Raw genomic sequence first — 18,104 nt, forward strand, 5'->3', positions numbered from 1 at the left:
GGGGAGTGGTGTCCATAAATTAATCACCCTTTCTTATTAACTAAAAGGGGGTTTTTTTTTTGTTTATTTTTAAGAGGGTTGTATCTGTATGTGTGTATATTTTAAAGCTTTGTCTACATGATCTTTTCGGAGAATTTTACTTTTTCTTTTAGCTATTTCAGTTGTCAGTGTATTTAAACCATTTCCTTCCCTCTTAGAAAAATAATTTCAGCCCAATTTGGGTTACATGTAAAATGAAACAGAAACATTAGCAAAGAGTATCTGTGCTTGCCTGTTGAAACAGCCTGTGCATCTAACAGGATTCTGTCAACACTTTATCTTGGCCCCATTATGTTCACAAGGTACAGTGCCCTCTCCTCAACAGCACTTCTCACTGCATGCAATTACTCTCAACTCAGGCAACTCAGGTAGGGGCGGAAGGCAAAAGGTTTCCTCTTCCCCATTAAGAATCAGTGGTCTAGCATTTCTATACACTAATGATAAACAAGCTGGAAAGGAAATTAAGAGCACAATTCCATTTCCGATATCATGAAAAAGAATAAAATACTTAGGAATTAACTAAGGAGGTAAAAGAATTGTACAATAAAAACTTCAAAACATTGCTGAAAGAAATTTAAGAAGACATAAACAAACAGAAAGACATCCCATGTTCATAGATTGGAAGAATTAATATTGTTAAAATATCAGTATTACTCAAAGCAATCTACAGATTCAATGTAATCTGTATTAAAATTCCAGCAATAATTTTTGCAGAAATAGAAAAATCCATCCTAAAATTTGTGTAGAAGGTCAAGGGCCCTGAATAGCCAAAAAGAATCTTGAAAAAGAACAAGTTGGAGGACTCACACTTCATAATTTCAAAACTCACTACAAAGCTACAGTAATAAAAAATTATGATACAGGCATAAAGATAGACATAGACCAATGGAATAGAGTAGAGAGCCCAGAAATAAACCCTCGCATATATAGTCAAATGATTTTCAACAACAGTGATGAGACCATTCAATAGAGAATGAACAATCTTTTCAACAACTGGTGCTGGGAAAACTAGATATCCACATGCAATAATAATAATAATAAAAATAGAGTTGGACCCTTACCTCACACCATACACAAAAATTAACTCAAAATGGATCAAAGACATAAACATAAGAGCTAAAACTATAAAACTCTTAGAAGAAAATGTAACGGAGGAAAACTTTTTGCTATAATTACCTGCATTTCTAACAAAGATAACCACAATAAGACTAACTTGTTCACAAATTAAGTCTAATTTCAATAAACTTGGCCTGATTATTTAGTGATTAACCATAGAGACTCTTTCAAAGTTTGCTTTGCTGGAACTTTTTATAAGAAATCTCAGATTAAACTCTTAAAAGCCTCTCTAGGCTAGGAAGCGAAGCAGAGAATTTGCTGTCAGACTTTGCTTGCAGTACCTATAGATTTGGATGCATTTTTCTCTTTTTGAAATCAGCAAAATATCCTAAGGCTCCCAGACCTGCCAGGAGGTGACGTTCCTTACTCACCTGGTAAGGCTGCCAGGAACCCTGTAAACAGGGTTGGCTGATTTTTCCAAGGCGTTTTATTGGCTCCATAAAGTCAGCTTTAGTTCCTTAAAGCTTTCTGGTCATATTTGAGTCTATGTTTGTCTCTCTCAAATACAACATTCCAGTCAAAGCCTTGGGCCAATGTTTCCAATTGTGTCCTGTTACAAGGAAAACAGATTCTTATTGAACTTATGCAAATAATTATATTGCCATGAAAATAAGAATACTCATTGAGAGTTTCTTAATTCCTGAGGGACAAAGTAGGGAGAAAAAGTAAATGTTTCATCTTTGTCCACAGAGGTATAATTTACCAAATTGCTCTAAGTCATGGGTAGCTTAAGAGAAAAGGGAAAATTTTTTCCTTAAATCTGGAAAAACAAAACATTAAAGAACCAGCAGTGTTTCAAATGAAAAGTCATAAAAATTATAATCATCCTCTTCAGTTCATTCAGTTCCATGTATAATAATGAATCCTTGTCGATCTTGGTCTTTTGTTAGCAGTTTTGTGAATCCAGTTTTCCTTAGAGTTCTATAAATCCTTACGCAGTTCAGTGGTATGATCTAAAAGTTATCAGAAGTCTGTATTCCACAGTACTTCTCAGAGTCCTTTCCATGAATTTCTCCGAAGATGAAACACATTTGCAAAAGTCATCAAAGTAAAACAGTCAGTATAAATGACAAAAGACTTTAAAATGTCCAGGGTAAAAGATCTAATGAAAGCTCATTACAATGCTATTAACAAGGAAATTTAGTTATTTCTGTGACATACATTCTAAGATAATAACTAGTAATAACATTATACCTGGACATATCAGATTTCTAGGAATTTCATATAATTTCTGGAACACTTATATACCTATACAAGTATAACATAAAGCAGGCCTGTATTAACTTATAATTTGACAATGCTTCCCGTGTAATTTAACATATCAAATAAGCCTAATTAGTTAAACATCTCCTTTTTTTTTTAATAAGTAGAGAGAACAAACCTTTTGAGATGTTCCAGGGAACCTCTGGAAAATCCCAAGTTACTTCCAGATCAAAAGACTTCATTTAGAATTTGATTTGGGGAAGTTTGTCAAAAATATCAAAGGGTTTGGACACTTGACTAAATAAGATCACAGATAATTATGAAACAATAATTATTTAATTAAAATGATAAAAGATTTTAAAGGCAAATACAGAAGGTTACATAGTTTTAAGCAGAATTTAGCTCTTATTATTAAGGCTCACTTAGGTAATCAAAGACCTGATAAAGACAACATGAAGCACAGAAAATTATTTTAGTAAAACATAAAATCTTTGCTTCCTAGGCAGATTACTTACAAGGTAAAGAAAAACCTTTCACAATCTCTTATCAGGAGCAGACCAAGAGTTCAATAAAACTTGCTCTTTTAAGCAGACAATTAAACTTTAGTTTTACATAAGCACACTGTTGATATTAAAGCTTATTTTTAAACCCTTATATTAACAATTCATTTTAGCCAGCTCCATTACCCAAGGTAAAATTCTCTCTTTCTCTCTCACTTCCCAACTTTCTATTTTCATTTTGCTTGTCCTTTGTTTCTCTTTTTCCCATTGTGAAATAACAAGCCTTACTTTAAGATAAAGTTATCTTCATTTCCCTTAAGAAAAATGCATCTTCATACCTCATACCTTTTTTTTTAACATCTTTATTGGAGTATAATTGCTTTACAATGGCGTGTTAGTTTCTGCTTTATAACAAAGTGAATCAGTTATACATATACATATGTTCCCATATCTCTTCCCTCTTGCGTCTCCCTCCCTCCCACCCTCCCTATCCCACCCCTCTAGGTGGTCACAAACCACCTAGCTGATCTCCCTGTGCTATGCAGATACTTCCCACTAGCAATCTATTTTACGTTTGGTAGTGTATATATGTCCATGCCACTCTCTCACTTTGTCACAGCTTACCATTCCCCCTCCCCATATCCTCAAGTCCATGCTCTAGTAGGTCTGTGTCTTTATTCCTGTCTTACCCCTAGGTTCTTCATGACCTTTTTTTTTTCTCTTACATTCCATATATATGTGTTAGCATATGGTATTTGTTTTTCTCTTTCTGACTCACTTCACTCTGTATGACAGACTCTACGTCCATCCACCTCACTACAAATAACTCAATTTCGTTTCTTTTTATGGCTGAGTAATATTCCATTGTACATATGTGCCACATCTTCTTTATCCATTCATCTGTTGATGGACACTTAGGTTGCTTCCATGTCCTGGCTATTGTAAATAGAGCTGCAATGAACATTTTGGTACATGACTCTTTTTGAATTATGGTTTTCTCAGGGTATATGCCCAGTAGTGGGATTGCTGGGTCATATGGTAGTTCTATTTGTAGTTTTTTAAGGAACCTCCATACTGTTCTCCATAGTGGCTGTATCAATTCACATTCCCACCAACAGTGCAAGAGTGTTCCCTTTTCTCCACACCCTCTCCAGCATTTATTATTTCTAGATTTTTTGATGATGGCCATTCTGACCGGTGTGAGATGATACCTTATTGTAGTTTGGATTTGCATTTCTGTAATGATTAGTGATGTTGAGCATCATTTCATGTGTTTGTTGGCAATCTGTATATCTTCTTTGGAGAAATGTCTGTTTAGGTCTTCTGCCCATTTTTGGATTGGGTTGTTTGTTTTTTTGTTATTGAGCTGCATGAGCTGCTTGTAAATTTTGGAGACTAATCCTGGTTGTCTTTTTGTCTTCTTTATGGTTTCCTTTGCTGTGCAAAAGCTTTTAAGTTTCATTAGGTCTCATTTGTTTATTTTTGTTTTTATTTCCATTTCTCTAGGAGGTGGGTCAAAAAGGATCTTGCTGTGATTTATGTCATAGAGTGTTCTGCCTATGTTTTCCTCCAAGAGTTTCATAGTGTCTGGCCTTACATTTAGGTCTTTAATCCATTTTGAGTTTATTTTTGTGTGTGGTGTTAAGGAGTGTTCTAATTTCATACTTTTACATGTACCTGTCCAGTTTTCCCAGCACCCCTTATTGAAGAGGATGTCTTTTCTCCACTGTATATTATTGCCTCCTTTATCAAAGATAAGGTGACCATATGTGCATGGGTTTATCGCTGGGCTTTCTAACCTGTTCCATTGATCTATATTTCTGTTTTTGTGCCAGTACCATACTGTCTTGATTACTGTAGCTTTGTAGTATAGTCTGAAGTCAGGGAGCCTGATTCCTCCAGCTCCACTTTTCGTTCTCAAGATTGCTTTGGCTATTCGGGATCTTTTGTGTTTCCATACAAATTGTGAAATTTTTTGTTCTAGTTCTGTGAAAAATGCCACTGGTAGTCTAATAGGGATTGCACTGAATCTGTAGATTGCTTTGGGTAGTAGAGTCATTTTCACAATGTTGATTCATCCAATCCAAGGACATGGTATATCTCTCCATCTATTTGTATCATCTTTAATTTCTTTCATCAGTGTCTTATAATTTTCTGCATACAGGTCTTTTGTCTCCTTAGGTAGGTTTATTCCTAGATATTTTAATCTTTTTGTTGCAGTGGTAAATGGGAGTGTTTTCTTGATTTCACTTTCAGATTTTTCATCACTAGCGTATAAGAAAGACAGAGATTTCCATGCATTAATTTTGTATCCTGCAGCTTTACCAGATTCATTGATTACCTCTAGTAGTTTTCTGGTAGCATCTTTAGGATTCTCTATGTAGAGTATCATGTCATCTGCAAACAGTGACAGCTTTACTTCTTCTTTTATGATTTGGATTCCTTTTATTTCCTTTTCTTCTCTGATTGCTGTGGCTAAAACTTCCAAAACTATGTTGAATAAGAGTGGTGAGAGTGGGCAACCTTCTCTTGTTCCTGATCTCAGTGGAAATGGTTTCAGATTTTCACCATTGAGGATGATGTTGGCTCTGGGTTTGTCATATATGGCCTTTTTTATGTTGAGGAAAGTTCCCTCTATGCCTACTTTCTGCAGGGTTTTTATCATAAATGGGTGTTGAATTTTGTCGAAAGCTTTCTCTGCATCTATTGAGATACTCATATGGTTTTTCTCCTTCAATTTGTTAATATGGTGTATCACATTGATTGATTTGCCTATATTGAAGAATCCTTGCATTCCTGGGATAAACCCCACTTGGTCATGGTGTATGATCCTTTTAATGTGCTGTTGGATTCTGTTGCTAGTATTTCGTTGAGGATTTTTGCATCTATGTTCATCAGTGATATTGGCCTGTAGTTTTCTTTCTTTGTGACATCTTTTTCTGGTTTTGGTATCAGGGTGATGGTAGAATGAGTTTGGGAGTGTCCCTCCCTCTGGTATATTTTGGAAGACTTCGAGAAGGATAGGTGTTAGCTCTTCTCTAAATGTTTGATAGAATTCGCCTGTGAAGCCATCTGGTCCTGGGCTTTTGTTTGTTGGAAGATTTTTAATCACAGTTTCTATTTCAGTGCTTGTGATTGGTCTGTTCATATTTTCTATTTCTTTCTGGTTCAGTCTCAGCAGGTTGTGCATTTCTAAGAATTTGTCCATTTCTTCCAGGTTGTCCATTTTATTGGCATAGAGTTGCTTGTAGTAATCTCTCATGATCCTTTGTATTTCTGTAGTGTCAGTTGTTACTTCTCCTTTTTCATTTCTAATTCTATTGATTTGAGTCTTCTCCCTTTTTTTCTTGATGAGTCTGGCTAATGGTTTATCAATTTTGTTTACCTTCTCAAAGAACCAACTTTTACTTTAATTGATCTTTGCTATCATTTCCTTCATTTCTTTTTCATTTATTTCTGATCTGATCTTTATGATTTCTCTCTGTCAGCTAACTTTGGGGTTTTTTGGTCTTCTTTCTCTAATTGCTTTAGGGGAAAGGTTAGGTGGTTTATTTGAGATGTTTCCTGTTTCTTAAGGTAGGATTGTATTGCTATAAACTTCCCTCTTAGAACTGCTTTGGCTGCATCCCGTAGGTTTTGGGTCATCGTGTCTCCATTGTCATTTGTTTCTAGGTATTTTTTGATTTCCTCTTTGATTTCTTCAGTGATCACTTCGTTATTAAGTAGTGTATTGTTTAGCCTCCATGCGTTTGTATTTTTTACAGGTCTTTTCCTGTAATTGATATCTAGTCTCATAGCATTGTGGTTGGAAAAGATACTTGATACGATTTCAATTCTCTTAAATTTACCAAGGCTTGATTTGTGACCCAAGATATGATCTATCCTAGAGAATGTTCCATGAGCACTTGAGAAAAACGTGTATTCTGTTGTTTTTGGATGGAGTGCTCTATAAATATCAATTAAGTCCATCTTGTTTAATGCATCATTTAGAGCTTGTGTTTCCTTATTTATTTTCATTGTGGATGATTTGTCCATTGGTGAAAGTGGGGTGTTAAAGTCCCCTCCTATGATTGTGTTACTGTTGATTTCCCCTTTTATGGCTGTTAGTATTTGCCTTATGTATTGAGGCGCTCCTGTGTTGGGTGCATAAATACTAACAATTGTTATATCTTCTTCTTGGATCGATCTCTTGATCATTATGTAGTGTCCTTCTTTGTCTTTTGTAAAAGTCTTTATTTTAAAGTCTATTTTGTCTGATATGAGAATTGCTACCCCAGCTTTCTTCTGATTTCCATTTGCATGGAATATCTTTTTCCATCCCCTTACTTTCAGTCTGTATGTGTCCCTAGGTCTGAAGTGGGTCTCTTGTAGACAGCATATATACAGGTCTTGTTTTTGTATCCATTTAGCCAGTCTGTGTCTTTTGGTGGGAGCATTTAATCCATTTACATTTAAGGTAATTATTAATATGTATGTTCCTATTCCCATTTTGTTAATTGTTTTGGGTTTGTTATCGTAGGTCTTTTCCTCCTCTTGTGTTTCTTGCCTAGAGAAGTTCCTTTAGCATTTGTTGTAAAGCTGGTTTGGTGGTGCTGAACTCTCTCAGCTTTTGCTTGTCTGTAAAGGTTTTAATTTCTCTGTCGAATCTGAATGAGATCCTTGCTGGGTAGAGTAATCTTGTTTGTAGGTTTTTCTCCTTCATTACTTTCAATATGTCCTGCCACTCCCTTCTGGCTTGCAGAGTTTCTGCTGAAAGATCAGCTGTTAACCTTAAGGGGATTCCCCTGTGTGTTGTTTGTTGTTTTCCCATTGCTGCTTCTAATATATTTTCTTTGTATTTAACTTTTGATAGTTGGATCAATATGTGTCTTGGTGTGTTTCTCCTTGGATTTATCCTGTATGGGACTCTCTGTGCTTCCTGGACTTGATTAACTATTTCCTTTCCCATATTAGGGAAGTTTTCAACTATAGTCTCTTCAAATATTTTCTCAGTCCCTTTCTTTTTCTCTTCTTCTTCTGGGACCCCTACAATTCAAATGTTGGTGCATTTAATGTTGTCCCAGACCTCTCTGAGACTGTCTTCAGTTCTTTTCATTCTTTTTTCTTTATTCTGCTCTGCAGTAGATATTTCCACAATTTTATCTTCCAGGTCACTTATCCGTTCTTCTGCCTCAGTTATTCTGCTATTGATTCCTTCTAGAGTATTTTTAATTTCATTTATTGTGTTGTTCATCATTGTTTTTTTCATCTTTAGTTCTTCTAGGTCCTTGTTAAATGTTTCTTGCATTTTGTCTCTTCTATTTCCAAGATTTGGGATCATCTTTACTATCATTATTCTGAATTATTTTTCAAGTAGACTGCCTATTTCCTCTTCATTTTTTAGGTCTGGTGGGTGTTACCTTGCTCCTTCATCTGCTGTGTGTTTTTCTGTCTTTTCATTTTGCCTGTCTTACTGTGTTTGGGGTCTCCTTTTCATAGGCTGCAGGTTCGTAGTTCCCATTGTTTTTGGTGTCTGTCCCCAGTGGCTAAGGTTGGTTCAGTGGGTTGTGTAGGTTTCCTGGTGGAGGGGACTAGTGCCTGTGTTCTCGTGGATGAGGCTGGATCTTGTCTTTCTGGTGGGCAGGTCCACGTCTGGTGGTGTGTTTTGGGGTGTCTGTGGCCTTATTATGATTTTAGGCAGCCTCTCTGCTAATGGATGAAGCTGTGTCTGTCTTGCTAGTTGTTTGGCATAGGGTGTGCAGCACTGTAGCTTGCTGTTCGTTGAGTGAAGCTGGGTGCTGGTGTTGAGATGGAGATCTCTGGGAGATTTTCGCCGTTTGATATTATGTGGAGCTGGGAGGTCTCTTGTGGACCAGTGTCCTGAGTTGGCTCTCCAACCTCAGTGGCACAGCCCTGACGCCTGGCTGGAGCACCAAGAGACTGTCCTCCACACGGCTCAGAATAAAAGGGAGAAAAAATAGAAAGAGGATAAAATAAAATAAAGTTATTAAAATAAAAAATAATAATTATTAAGAAGAAAATTTTAAAAAGTGAAAACAAACAAAAAACGGAAGGACAGAACCCTAGGACAAATGGTGACAGCAAAGCTATACAGACAAAATCTCACACAGAAGCATACACATACACGCTCACAAAAAGAGGAAAAGGGGAAAAAATCATCTATCTTGCTCCCAAAGTCCACCTCCTCAATTTGGGATGATTCGTTGTCTGTTCAGGTATTCCACAGATGCAGGGTACATCAAGTTGATTGTGGAGATTTAATCCGCTGCTCCTGAGGCTGCTGGGAGAAATTTCCCTTTCTCTGCTTTGTTCGCAGGGCTCCCGGGGTTCAGCTTTGGATTTGACCCCGCCTCTGCGTGTAGGTCGCCTGAGGGCGTCTGTTCTTTGTTCAGACAGGACGGGGTTAAAGGAACTGCTGATTCAGGGGCTCTGGCTCACTCAGGCCAGGGGGAGGGAAGGGTACGGATGAGGGGCGAGCCTGCGGCGGCAGAGGCCAGCGGGATGTTGCACCAGCCTGAGGCGCGCCGTGCGTTCTCCCGGGGAAGTTTTCCCTGGATCCCAGGACCCTGGCAGTGGTGGGCTGTGCAGGCTCCCGGGAGTGGAGGTGTGGATAGTGACCTGTGCTCACACACAGGCTTCTTGGTGGCTGCAGCAGCCTTAGCGTCTCATGCCCGTCTCTGGGGTCCGCGCTGATAGCTGTGGGTCGCGCCATCTCTGGAGCTCCTTTAAGCAGCGCTCTTAATCCCCTCTCCTCGCGCACCAGGAAACAAAGAGGCAAGAAAAAGTCTCTTGCCTTTTCGGCAGGTCCAGACGTTTTCCCGGACTCCCTTCTGGCTAGCCGTGGCGCACTAGCCCCCTTCAGGCTGTGTTCACGCCACCAGCCCCAGTCCTCTCCCTGGGATCCGAGCAAAGCCTGAGCCTCAGCTCCCAGCCCCTCCCGCCCTGGCGGGTGAGCAGACAAGCCTCTCGGGCTGGTGAGTGCTGGTCGGCACCGACCCTCTGTGCGGGAATCTCTCCGCTTTGCCCTCCGCACCCGGGTGGCTGCGCTCTCCTCCGTGGTGCCGAAGCGTCCCCGCTCCGCCACCCGCAGTCTCCGCCCTCAAAGGGGCTTCCTAGTTTGTGGAAACCTTTCCTCCTTCACAGCTCCCTCGCACGCGTGCAGGGCCCGTCCCTATTCTTTTGTCTCTGTTTATTCTTTTTTCTTTTGCCCTACCCAGGTACGTGGGGAGCTTCTTGCCTTTTGGGAGGTCTGAGGTCTTCTGCCAGCGTTCAGTGGGTGTTCTATAGGAGTTGTTCCACATGTAGGTGTATTTCTGATGTATCTGTGGGGAGGAAGGTGATCTCCGCGTCCTACTCTTCTGCCATCTTCTCCTGAATCCCCCTCATACCTTTTTTAACCCTAAACACAACCTACTTTTCTTACACAGAAATGTTTTTCTCATTATTTTTAGTAGTTCCAATTGCGTTTATTAATTAGAATTTTTAATTTGTAGAAACCTTAATTTCTAGTAAAAACCAAGAAGTAAGCAGTTGTGAATTGTACATTATACCAGCATTCTTGGATTGGCAAATTTATGAATACATTTTATAATTTCTAAAAGCATATGTTTCTTTGTATTGTAACCTTTCAATGTGGTACATAATATTTACTAATAGACCCAAATATCTTTAGTTTCTCTGTAATCAGAAACCAAAAGTGGATAAACACATGTTCAATAATTAATGTTTCTGTGTCTTATCTTATTTGGAAATTATCTAGATATTCCGTAAATTTCTATCATTTAATTTAACTTAGCAAAACTCTAAGGGTATAAGTTACCAAAGGGAGTTGGGAAACTATTTAAGTATATATCATAAAACATAATTATTATTGAAAAGTTCACTTAAAAATTTTTAGCCCACTTACATTTATTTAATTCACTTGTTCCCAACAGTCATATCTAGATCACTCATGAAAATTTCCTAAGACTTCAAAGTGGCCAGCCATCATTTTAAGTTATTTTTCTTGTTTACAAATTTTGCAACAGAGATAACATGAGCTTACTTGACTAGTAAACCCAGGTAGAATAAAAGTTGCATGTCTGCATTATATTTAATGCTGATAACTCTGAAGACATGTCTATTTTAACGAACTTAAACTAGCATTTATTTAGCAAAGGGTATCCCACATCACATGAACTTGAAAAACATTTGAGTTAGTTTCTATGTTTCTGAGTTTTAGGAATGCTTAATTCGTAAGAGCTTAAGTTTAAGCCAGTTAAATAGAGCTCATTTACAAAATGATTTTGGCAATACCATACAGAGGTAGAAAAATATCACATATACATAACATAGATTTATAGACATATGTAAACATACAGACAGACACAGAGACTTTATAGCTTTTGTTCTAAAACTTTAGCCATGAATCAGGTACAATAAAATAACACTCACTAGTTTATAAATAACAGTTGAATTCAAATTATATCTCTGTAGGACAGAAAAAGTTAAGCTTATTCTCTTAAATGGCTAAAGCTTTTTACTAATGTTTGTGCAGGAGACTTTTAAGATTTGTGTTTGTCCTTGACAAGTAATCTTACGAATGCTGTGGACTAGATTTAGGCAAGTGAGTTTATAGTAGTTTGTATTTTTAAAAGCCTCCCCCCTCCTTTTTTTATCTTGTGTCTCAGGCAATTGTGAGCAGTGTTCTATTTACCTCTTGAGCTGTTTGCTTTATAAATACATGATAAGATTTACATCTTCAAGGGACAGGGAAAGAATGTAGGAGTTTGGGAGTATATCTATTATCAAAAGTCTAAGGTAATTACTATTTAATTTTTTCCTTCTTTTTCTTAAGTCAGGACAATTGTACTTCCAGTGTCTTGATTTTTTAATTATATCTGCAAATACCTGAAGGCAAATGGGAAAAGGTCTGAGTGGACTTTGAGCTGCTCTCAGAGCTATGCTTTTGTTTTTCTGAAGATTCAAGTTGCAAATCAAGTATTGTTGATTATAGTTCCTTTTTTTCTCCTGCAATCTGTCTTCAAAGAATTGGGTAGCTGCTTCCATCATAATGCTTAGAGGTTGACTAGTTCACCCAGGCACACTATTTTGAATTTGCCTTTTTAAATGTAGGAGAAAATTTCATATTAAGGAAGAAATTAAAAGATTTCTGTATTCTGCAGCTTCAGGGCTTAACGCAGTATGCCTTTGAAAAGTCTGTACAAGGCATTTTATAAAGGCCTTTGGATGTTCTCCTTTTTCTGAGTGTACAATTTAACCTTAGACCAATTCACCTTGGGCGGGAAAGCCTCTACCTTTGCATATCATATATAACATTTAATATATAATATAATGTAATATTTGCTAAACATCAGCCTCCAGCTGGTCCATTTCCTGACCATTTTATAGGAGGGCCTGGGAGAAATTCTGGTCATCTGTTTCCTCTGGGAGAAGGGCTGTAAATGGCCAATACTCTTTTAAATACATCTTTAAATTTGGTAGGATCTTCTGAAAGTGGAGGTAAAGGGCTTTGTCATTTGAAAGGTCTGTTGCTTTCCAGGGGATATGAATTCTTTGTGGTGTTGGGTGGAGGGGTCCAGGGTACATCTACAAAGGACGTAGAAAGACCTAAAGCTGGCAGAGCCTGATTATGGAGCCCTGGAAAGTAGGAGGAGTTGTAAGGAATAGCAAAGGAAGCCTTACTCTCCATCCTGGATACGTCTGTTAAATTTACTTCCTGGCTTTCGGCATTTGCATGAGTAACCTGTATACTTGAGGCCTAGAGCTCAGAGTGCTCTCTATAAATCTTTTAGGGAATGGGAAGTTAAAACAGGCAGCTGGGTGTTTAAGGGGAAGGTGGAGGAGTTTGGGGAGCTAAGGGAATTTACTGAGGAGACGGGGCCAGATTTTTTAAAGGGGGAATTTATGTTGGATGTGGTCTTTAATTTTTTTTCTAAGTCAAATGTCTGTTCTTTCATCTTGTTAAGAGGGTCCCTAAGGCTAGACATTATATTCCTTTGTGTTCTCTTTTTTTTTTTTTTTTTTGCGGTACGCAATCTTCTCACTGTTGTGGCCTCTCCCGTTGCGGAGCACAGGCTCCGGACACGCAGGCTCAGCGGCCATGGCTCATGGGCCTACCCGCTCCGCAGCATGTGGTATCTTCCTGGACCGGGGCACGAACCCGTGTCCCCTGCATCGGCAGGCGGAGTCTCAACCACTACGCCACCAGGGAAGCCCTTGTGTTCTCTTTTTAATTTGGTCTTTCCATAGGTACCAGTAAGACAGTCGTTTAGAATTAGAGCGCTCTTAAAAAATCTCTTTCTTTCAAATATTGCCAGTTCAAAGGATTCTTTGGCCATTGATGAGGAGGACCTTACATTAATCTCAATACAGACTCAAACCAGTAAGTCTTTTTACAGTTTAACCATGGATGCAAGAGGCATCACAAAGGACAGTACAAAAGACATAGTCCTCAGAAGATCCAGAAACTTCATTCCAGATTTAACCTAAGAAAGCAAAGACCATTGTTGTCATAGGTAGTAAGAACGGTATAGTGCAAACAGTGTGTCTGGTCTCTCACAAGAGCATGAGGCCACTCTAGTCACAGACCTACTAATCTATGACACCAGGCAGGCATTAATAGAATGAGACTTTTCCAGCACTAGCAAGACAACGAAGGCTGAGATGACAAAGGCCCCTTATGACAAACTTCCCTGAAAGCTGGCACAGTTGGACAAAGAGAACATTGCTTGTGACTTCATGTCTTGGAATCCAGTCTATTCAACTGGCCACCAAGTGCAAGCTATTACTTGCATTCTCCGGCTAGCAGAAACCAGAGAATATTCTTACTGGTTTCTCACTGCTCATAGAGTTATGCTTTCAGGACATAGAACAAGATGAAAGGAGAACTTCACCCAGTTTTTACATTAGAGGACCCAGAGCAAAGTTTGTCTAAATAGCTCCCAGTCTCTTGAGAACCGTGAAGTCACCGGTGTGTGAAACCAGATCAGACAACAGGCTTCTAGAACCTATGCCTGTGCTCTGCCCTATGGTTTTTCTCCTTATGAGAAATGACACAAAAGGCAGAGAAAAAGGAAAACAATGACCATCTCTGGGAGAAAAAGAATAAATAGATAACAAGAGTACTCACAACATATCTTTACAAGTCACCATACCCAAGGAACTAATTCATAAACATATTTTCTCCTACTAATCTGAATTTAGAAAAAGAAAAGGATTCTTATCATTCTCACTTCTACGAGACCTTGCAGGCAGAGACCTGGGAGACTGATTTGGTACGAATTCTTTCCTTCTGCCAGCACCCACCAGAGCTCCCAGGGTCTCTCAGCTGCCGCAGCCCGAGAGAACAGTGTACAGGCAGGGCAGAGCCCTACTTTTGGCACCAAAACTGGAGAGGAGGAAAACTTTCCCCTTCTTCCATTCTTGATTCTTTGGCTTGTCTAATAATTAAATTGACATAAGATTAACAGGAGAGGGCTTCCCTGGTGGCGCAGTGGTTGAGAGTCCGCCTGCCGATTCAGGGGACACGGGTTCGTGCCCCGGTCTGGGAAGAGCCCGTGAGCCGTGGAGGCTGAGCCTGCGCGTCCGGAGCCTGTGCTCCACAACGGGAGAGGCCACGACAGTGAGAGGCCCGCGTACCGCAAAAAAAAAAAAGATTAATAGGAGAAAAACAAATTTAATTTTGTACATATACATGAGCCCATAAAGAAATGAGACTCAAAGAAGTGACCAAAGCAGGCAGCTTTTATACCTTTTAGACAGGGAAACAATACGTTTGTGAAGAATCAACAAGATGAATGGACCTGGGCTTGGGATAGCAAATTACTGAAGAAGTAACAAGGTTTGTCGATACAGCCTTCTGGGCTCTGAATTTCCTGTCTCTGGCAATAAGGATGCCTTCTACCTTCCTGGTAGAGGGAGGGTGCCTTCACACAGGAGATTTATTTCCTGCTTTCAGGGGGACAAAGAGAGTGAGGGTATTCTTCTTGCACTGGCTATTTTCTTAACTAACTTCAATTCAAAATAACCAGTATGCCATAGTGACATATCTTGGAGTGGCATATTCTTTTCTCCTTCAAAATAATGGAGCATAACATTCACAACTTTAGCTTTGGCAGTGATTTCCCGGCTCTAACACCAAAGGCATAGGCAACCAAAGAAAAAAATAGAAAAATTTGACTTCATGAAAATTTAAAACTTTTATGCATCAAAGCACACTATCAACAGAGTGACAAGGCAATCCATGGAATGGGAGAAAATATTTGCAAACCATATATCTGATTAGAGATTGGTATCCAGAATATATAGAAAATTCCTAAAACTCAACAACAACAAACCTGATTTTAAAAAGCTTGAATAGACATTTCTCAAAAAAAGATATCCAAATGGCCAATGAACACACGAAAAGTCGTATCACTACTCATTTGGGAAATGCAAATTGAACTATAATGAGGTACCACCTCACACCCATTAGGATGGCTACTATTTTAAAAAAAAGAAAAAAAAAAAGAATGTGTTTATGAGGGTGAAGAGAAACTGGAACCTTGTGCACTTTTAGTGATAATGTAAAATGGTACAGCTGCTACGGAAAACAGTATTGCTGTCCCTCAAAAAATTAAAAATAGACTTACCCTATATGATCCAACAACTCCATTTCTGGGTATATACTCAAAAGAACTGAAAGCAGAGTCTTGAAGAGATATGTGTACTCCCATATTCACAGCAGCATTACTCACAGTAGCTAGAACGTGAAAGCATCCCAAGTGTCCATCAACAGATGAATTGATAAAATATGGTGTATACATAGAATGTAATATTATTCAGCCTTAAAAAGGAAGGAAATTCTGACACATGCTACAACATGAATGAACCTTGAGGACATTATGCTAAGTGAAACAGGACAGTCATGTAAAGACAAATACGGTATGATTCCACTTCTGTGAGGTACCTAGAGTAATCAAAATCATAGAGACGGAAAGTAGAATGGTGGTTTCCTAGGCTGGGGGAGAAAGGAATGGGTGTTATTGTTTAATGGGTACAGAGTTTCAGATTTGTAAGATGAAAAGAGGTGTGTGTGTGTGTGTGTGTGTGTGTGTGTGTGTGTGTGAGTGAGTGTGTGTGATGCATTGTCCAAATGCTTCAAGCTTAGAAGATAAGCTAACTTTTTCTTATTTACCATAGTCACTTTTTAGGAAAATACATACTTCAGTAGGGCTCCAGGACCCAATCCCAGTGTGTGGAGGGGGGCAGTTCCCTTCACACCAATAAACAATCCTCTGACACCAGTTGAATGTCCTACAATTTAACTTAATTCTTTAATTCTGACACTGCCTACCCAGGGATAGCATCAGGTTCCACAGGTTAAGGGTTGATCTTACAAGACTGCCTTCTCCTCCCCCTACCCACGAACACAATTCAGGCCCCCCATTGCAAGCCCAGGTTGTTACCTGTACTTCTGACTGACTGGCTATAAATCAGAGATTCCCATGACCTCTTCCTTGGTTTTGATTAATTTACTATTACAGAACTCAGAGAAACATTTTACATACTAGGTTACCAGTTTATTATAAAGGAATGTAACTCAGGAACAACCAGATGGAAGAGATGCAAAGGGCAAGGTATGGATCAAGGGTGCAGAGCTCCCATACCCTCTCTGGGTGGGCCACTCTTCCAGCATCTCCACGCGTTCACCAACCTGGAAGCTCTCCAAACCCTGTCCTTTTGGGTTTTTATGGAGCCTTCTTTACATAGTTGTGATTAATTAAATCATTGGCCACTGGCAGCTGATTCAACCTTCAGCCCTTTTTTCCTTCCAGGAGGTTGGGGTTGGGGGTGAGTTCTGAAAGTTTCAACCCTCTAATCACATGGTTGGTTCTCGTGGCAAACAGCTCCCCCATCCTCAGGTTGCCTAAGGGCTTTCCAAAAGTCACCTCATTAACATAACAAAAGACCTTTATTGGTCTTACCACAGGAGATTCCAAGGGTTTTAGGAGCTCTGTGCCAAGAATAGGTCAAAGACCAAATATATATTTCTTATAAATCTCAATATCACATACTTCTTTGGAACACTGGTCTAGGACTCTACAGTTCTTTCAGTTTTCAGGAGGGGGATTTCTTCATTGCTTTTACGGGAAAGTAGCCGGATGTGAAAAAGAGGAAAATGCACTAAGTGATTCTGAAAGTGGCCCTAGATTTTGTTGGGTCATATGGTGAAAGAAAAACATACAGGATCTTCCTAAAGCTAGAAGCACAAACCAAAGCCTTTGTCTACTTTTTTTTCTTAAGTCCATTTAGGTTTTATTTGTTCTCTCCCCAGCATTTCTAATCTTACGTCCTGCCCCATCCCTCTTCTTTCCCACCTCAACATCCCACCTTTCCACTTTCCTTCTCTACCTGCACAGAGGTCTCCTTCCATCGTAGGTAGAATAAAGGCCTCCAAAGATGTCCATGTCCCCATACCTGGAACCTGCAGATTGTTATGTTACATGGCAAAGGGAATTAAGGTTGCTCATCAGTTGACCTAAAGATACAGAGATTATCCTGTATTATCAGAGTGGACCCAGTGTGGTTACAGTGGTTCCTAAAAGTGGAAGAAGGAGGCAGAGGAGAGTCAGAGAGAGAGGTGACTACCGAAGAGGTTAGAGTGATGTAGTGTGAGAAGGAGTCAACTCACCTTTGTTGGTTTTGAAGATGAAGAAAAAAGCCAAGAGCCCAGGAATGCCGGCAACCTTTAGAAGCTATGTGAGGAAAGGAGACATTTTCCTTTAGACCCCCAGAAGGAATGAAGCCCTGCCAATATCTCGACTTTAGCCCAGTGGGATCTCTTTCAGACTTCTAACCTCCAGAACTTTTAAGATACATTTATATTCTTTAAGCTACTAAATTTGTAGTAAGGTGTTACAGCAGCAATAGAAAACTCATACACTTTCCATCTCAGCCTCCTCAGGACAGCTACAGCTTTTTCCAGGGAACATTAACAGGCATTAGGACATAGACTTTCCTGGATACTCAAATAAAAATAATGGGTTATTTAATCAGTTAATGGCAGACCTGTGAGCCAACAGTAGAGAAACCCTTAATAATAGTGGTGTAAACAAGATAGGTGCTTATTTCTCTTCACATAGATGGCAGCCAGTTCACAGCTGGCATGGTGTCTCTACAGTATCAGTAAGGACGCAGATCCTTCCTGCTCCTCCTGGAGTGTAGCCCAGATGTTCAAGATGGAGCTCTGTGGTCAATATGACT

At 39.2% G+C, this 18,104-nt stretch overlaps 1 protein-coding gene across 2 annotated transcripts in view; it reads left to right on the forward strand.

Moving 5' to 3' along the window:
• Nucleotides 1–18,104, forward strand: part of GNG2 (G protein subunit gamma 2) — a 138,329-nt gene that overhangs the window by 91,366 nt on the left and 28,859 nt on the right. The gene's annotated exons all lie outside the window — the stretch shown is intronic.

Source organism: Monodon monoceros, unplaced genomic scaffold (assembly GCF_005190385.1).
Source record: "Monodon monoceros isolate NGI ecotype Baffin Bay Population unplaced genomic scaffold, NGI_Narwhal_1 Super_Scaffold_21, whole genome shotgun sequence".
Taxonomy (NCBI): domain Eukaryota; kingdom Metazoa; phylum Chordata; class Mammalia; order Artiodactyla; family Monodontidae; genus Monodon; species Monodon monoceros.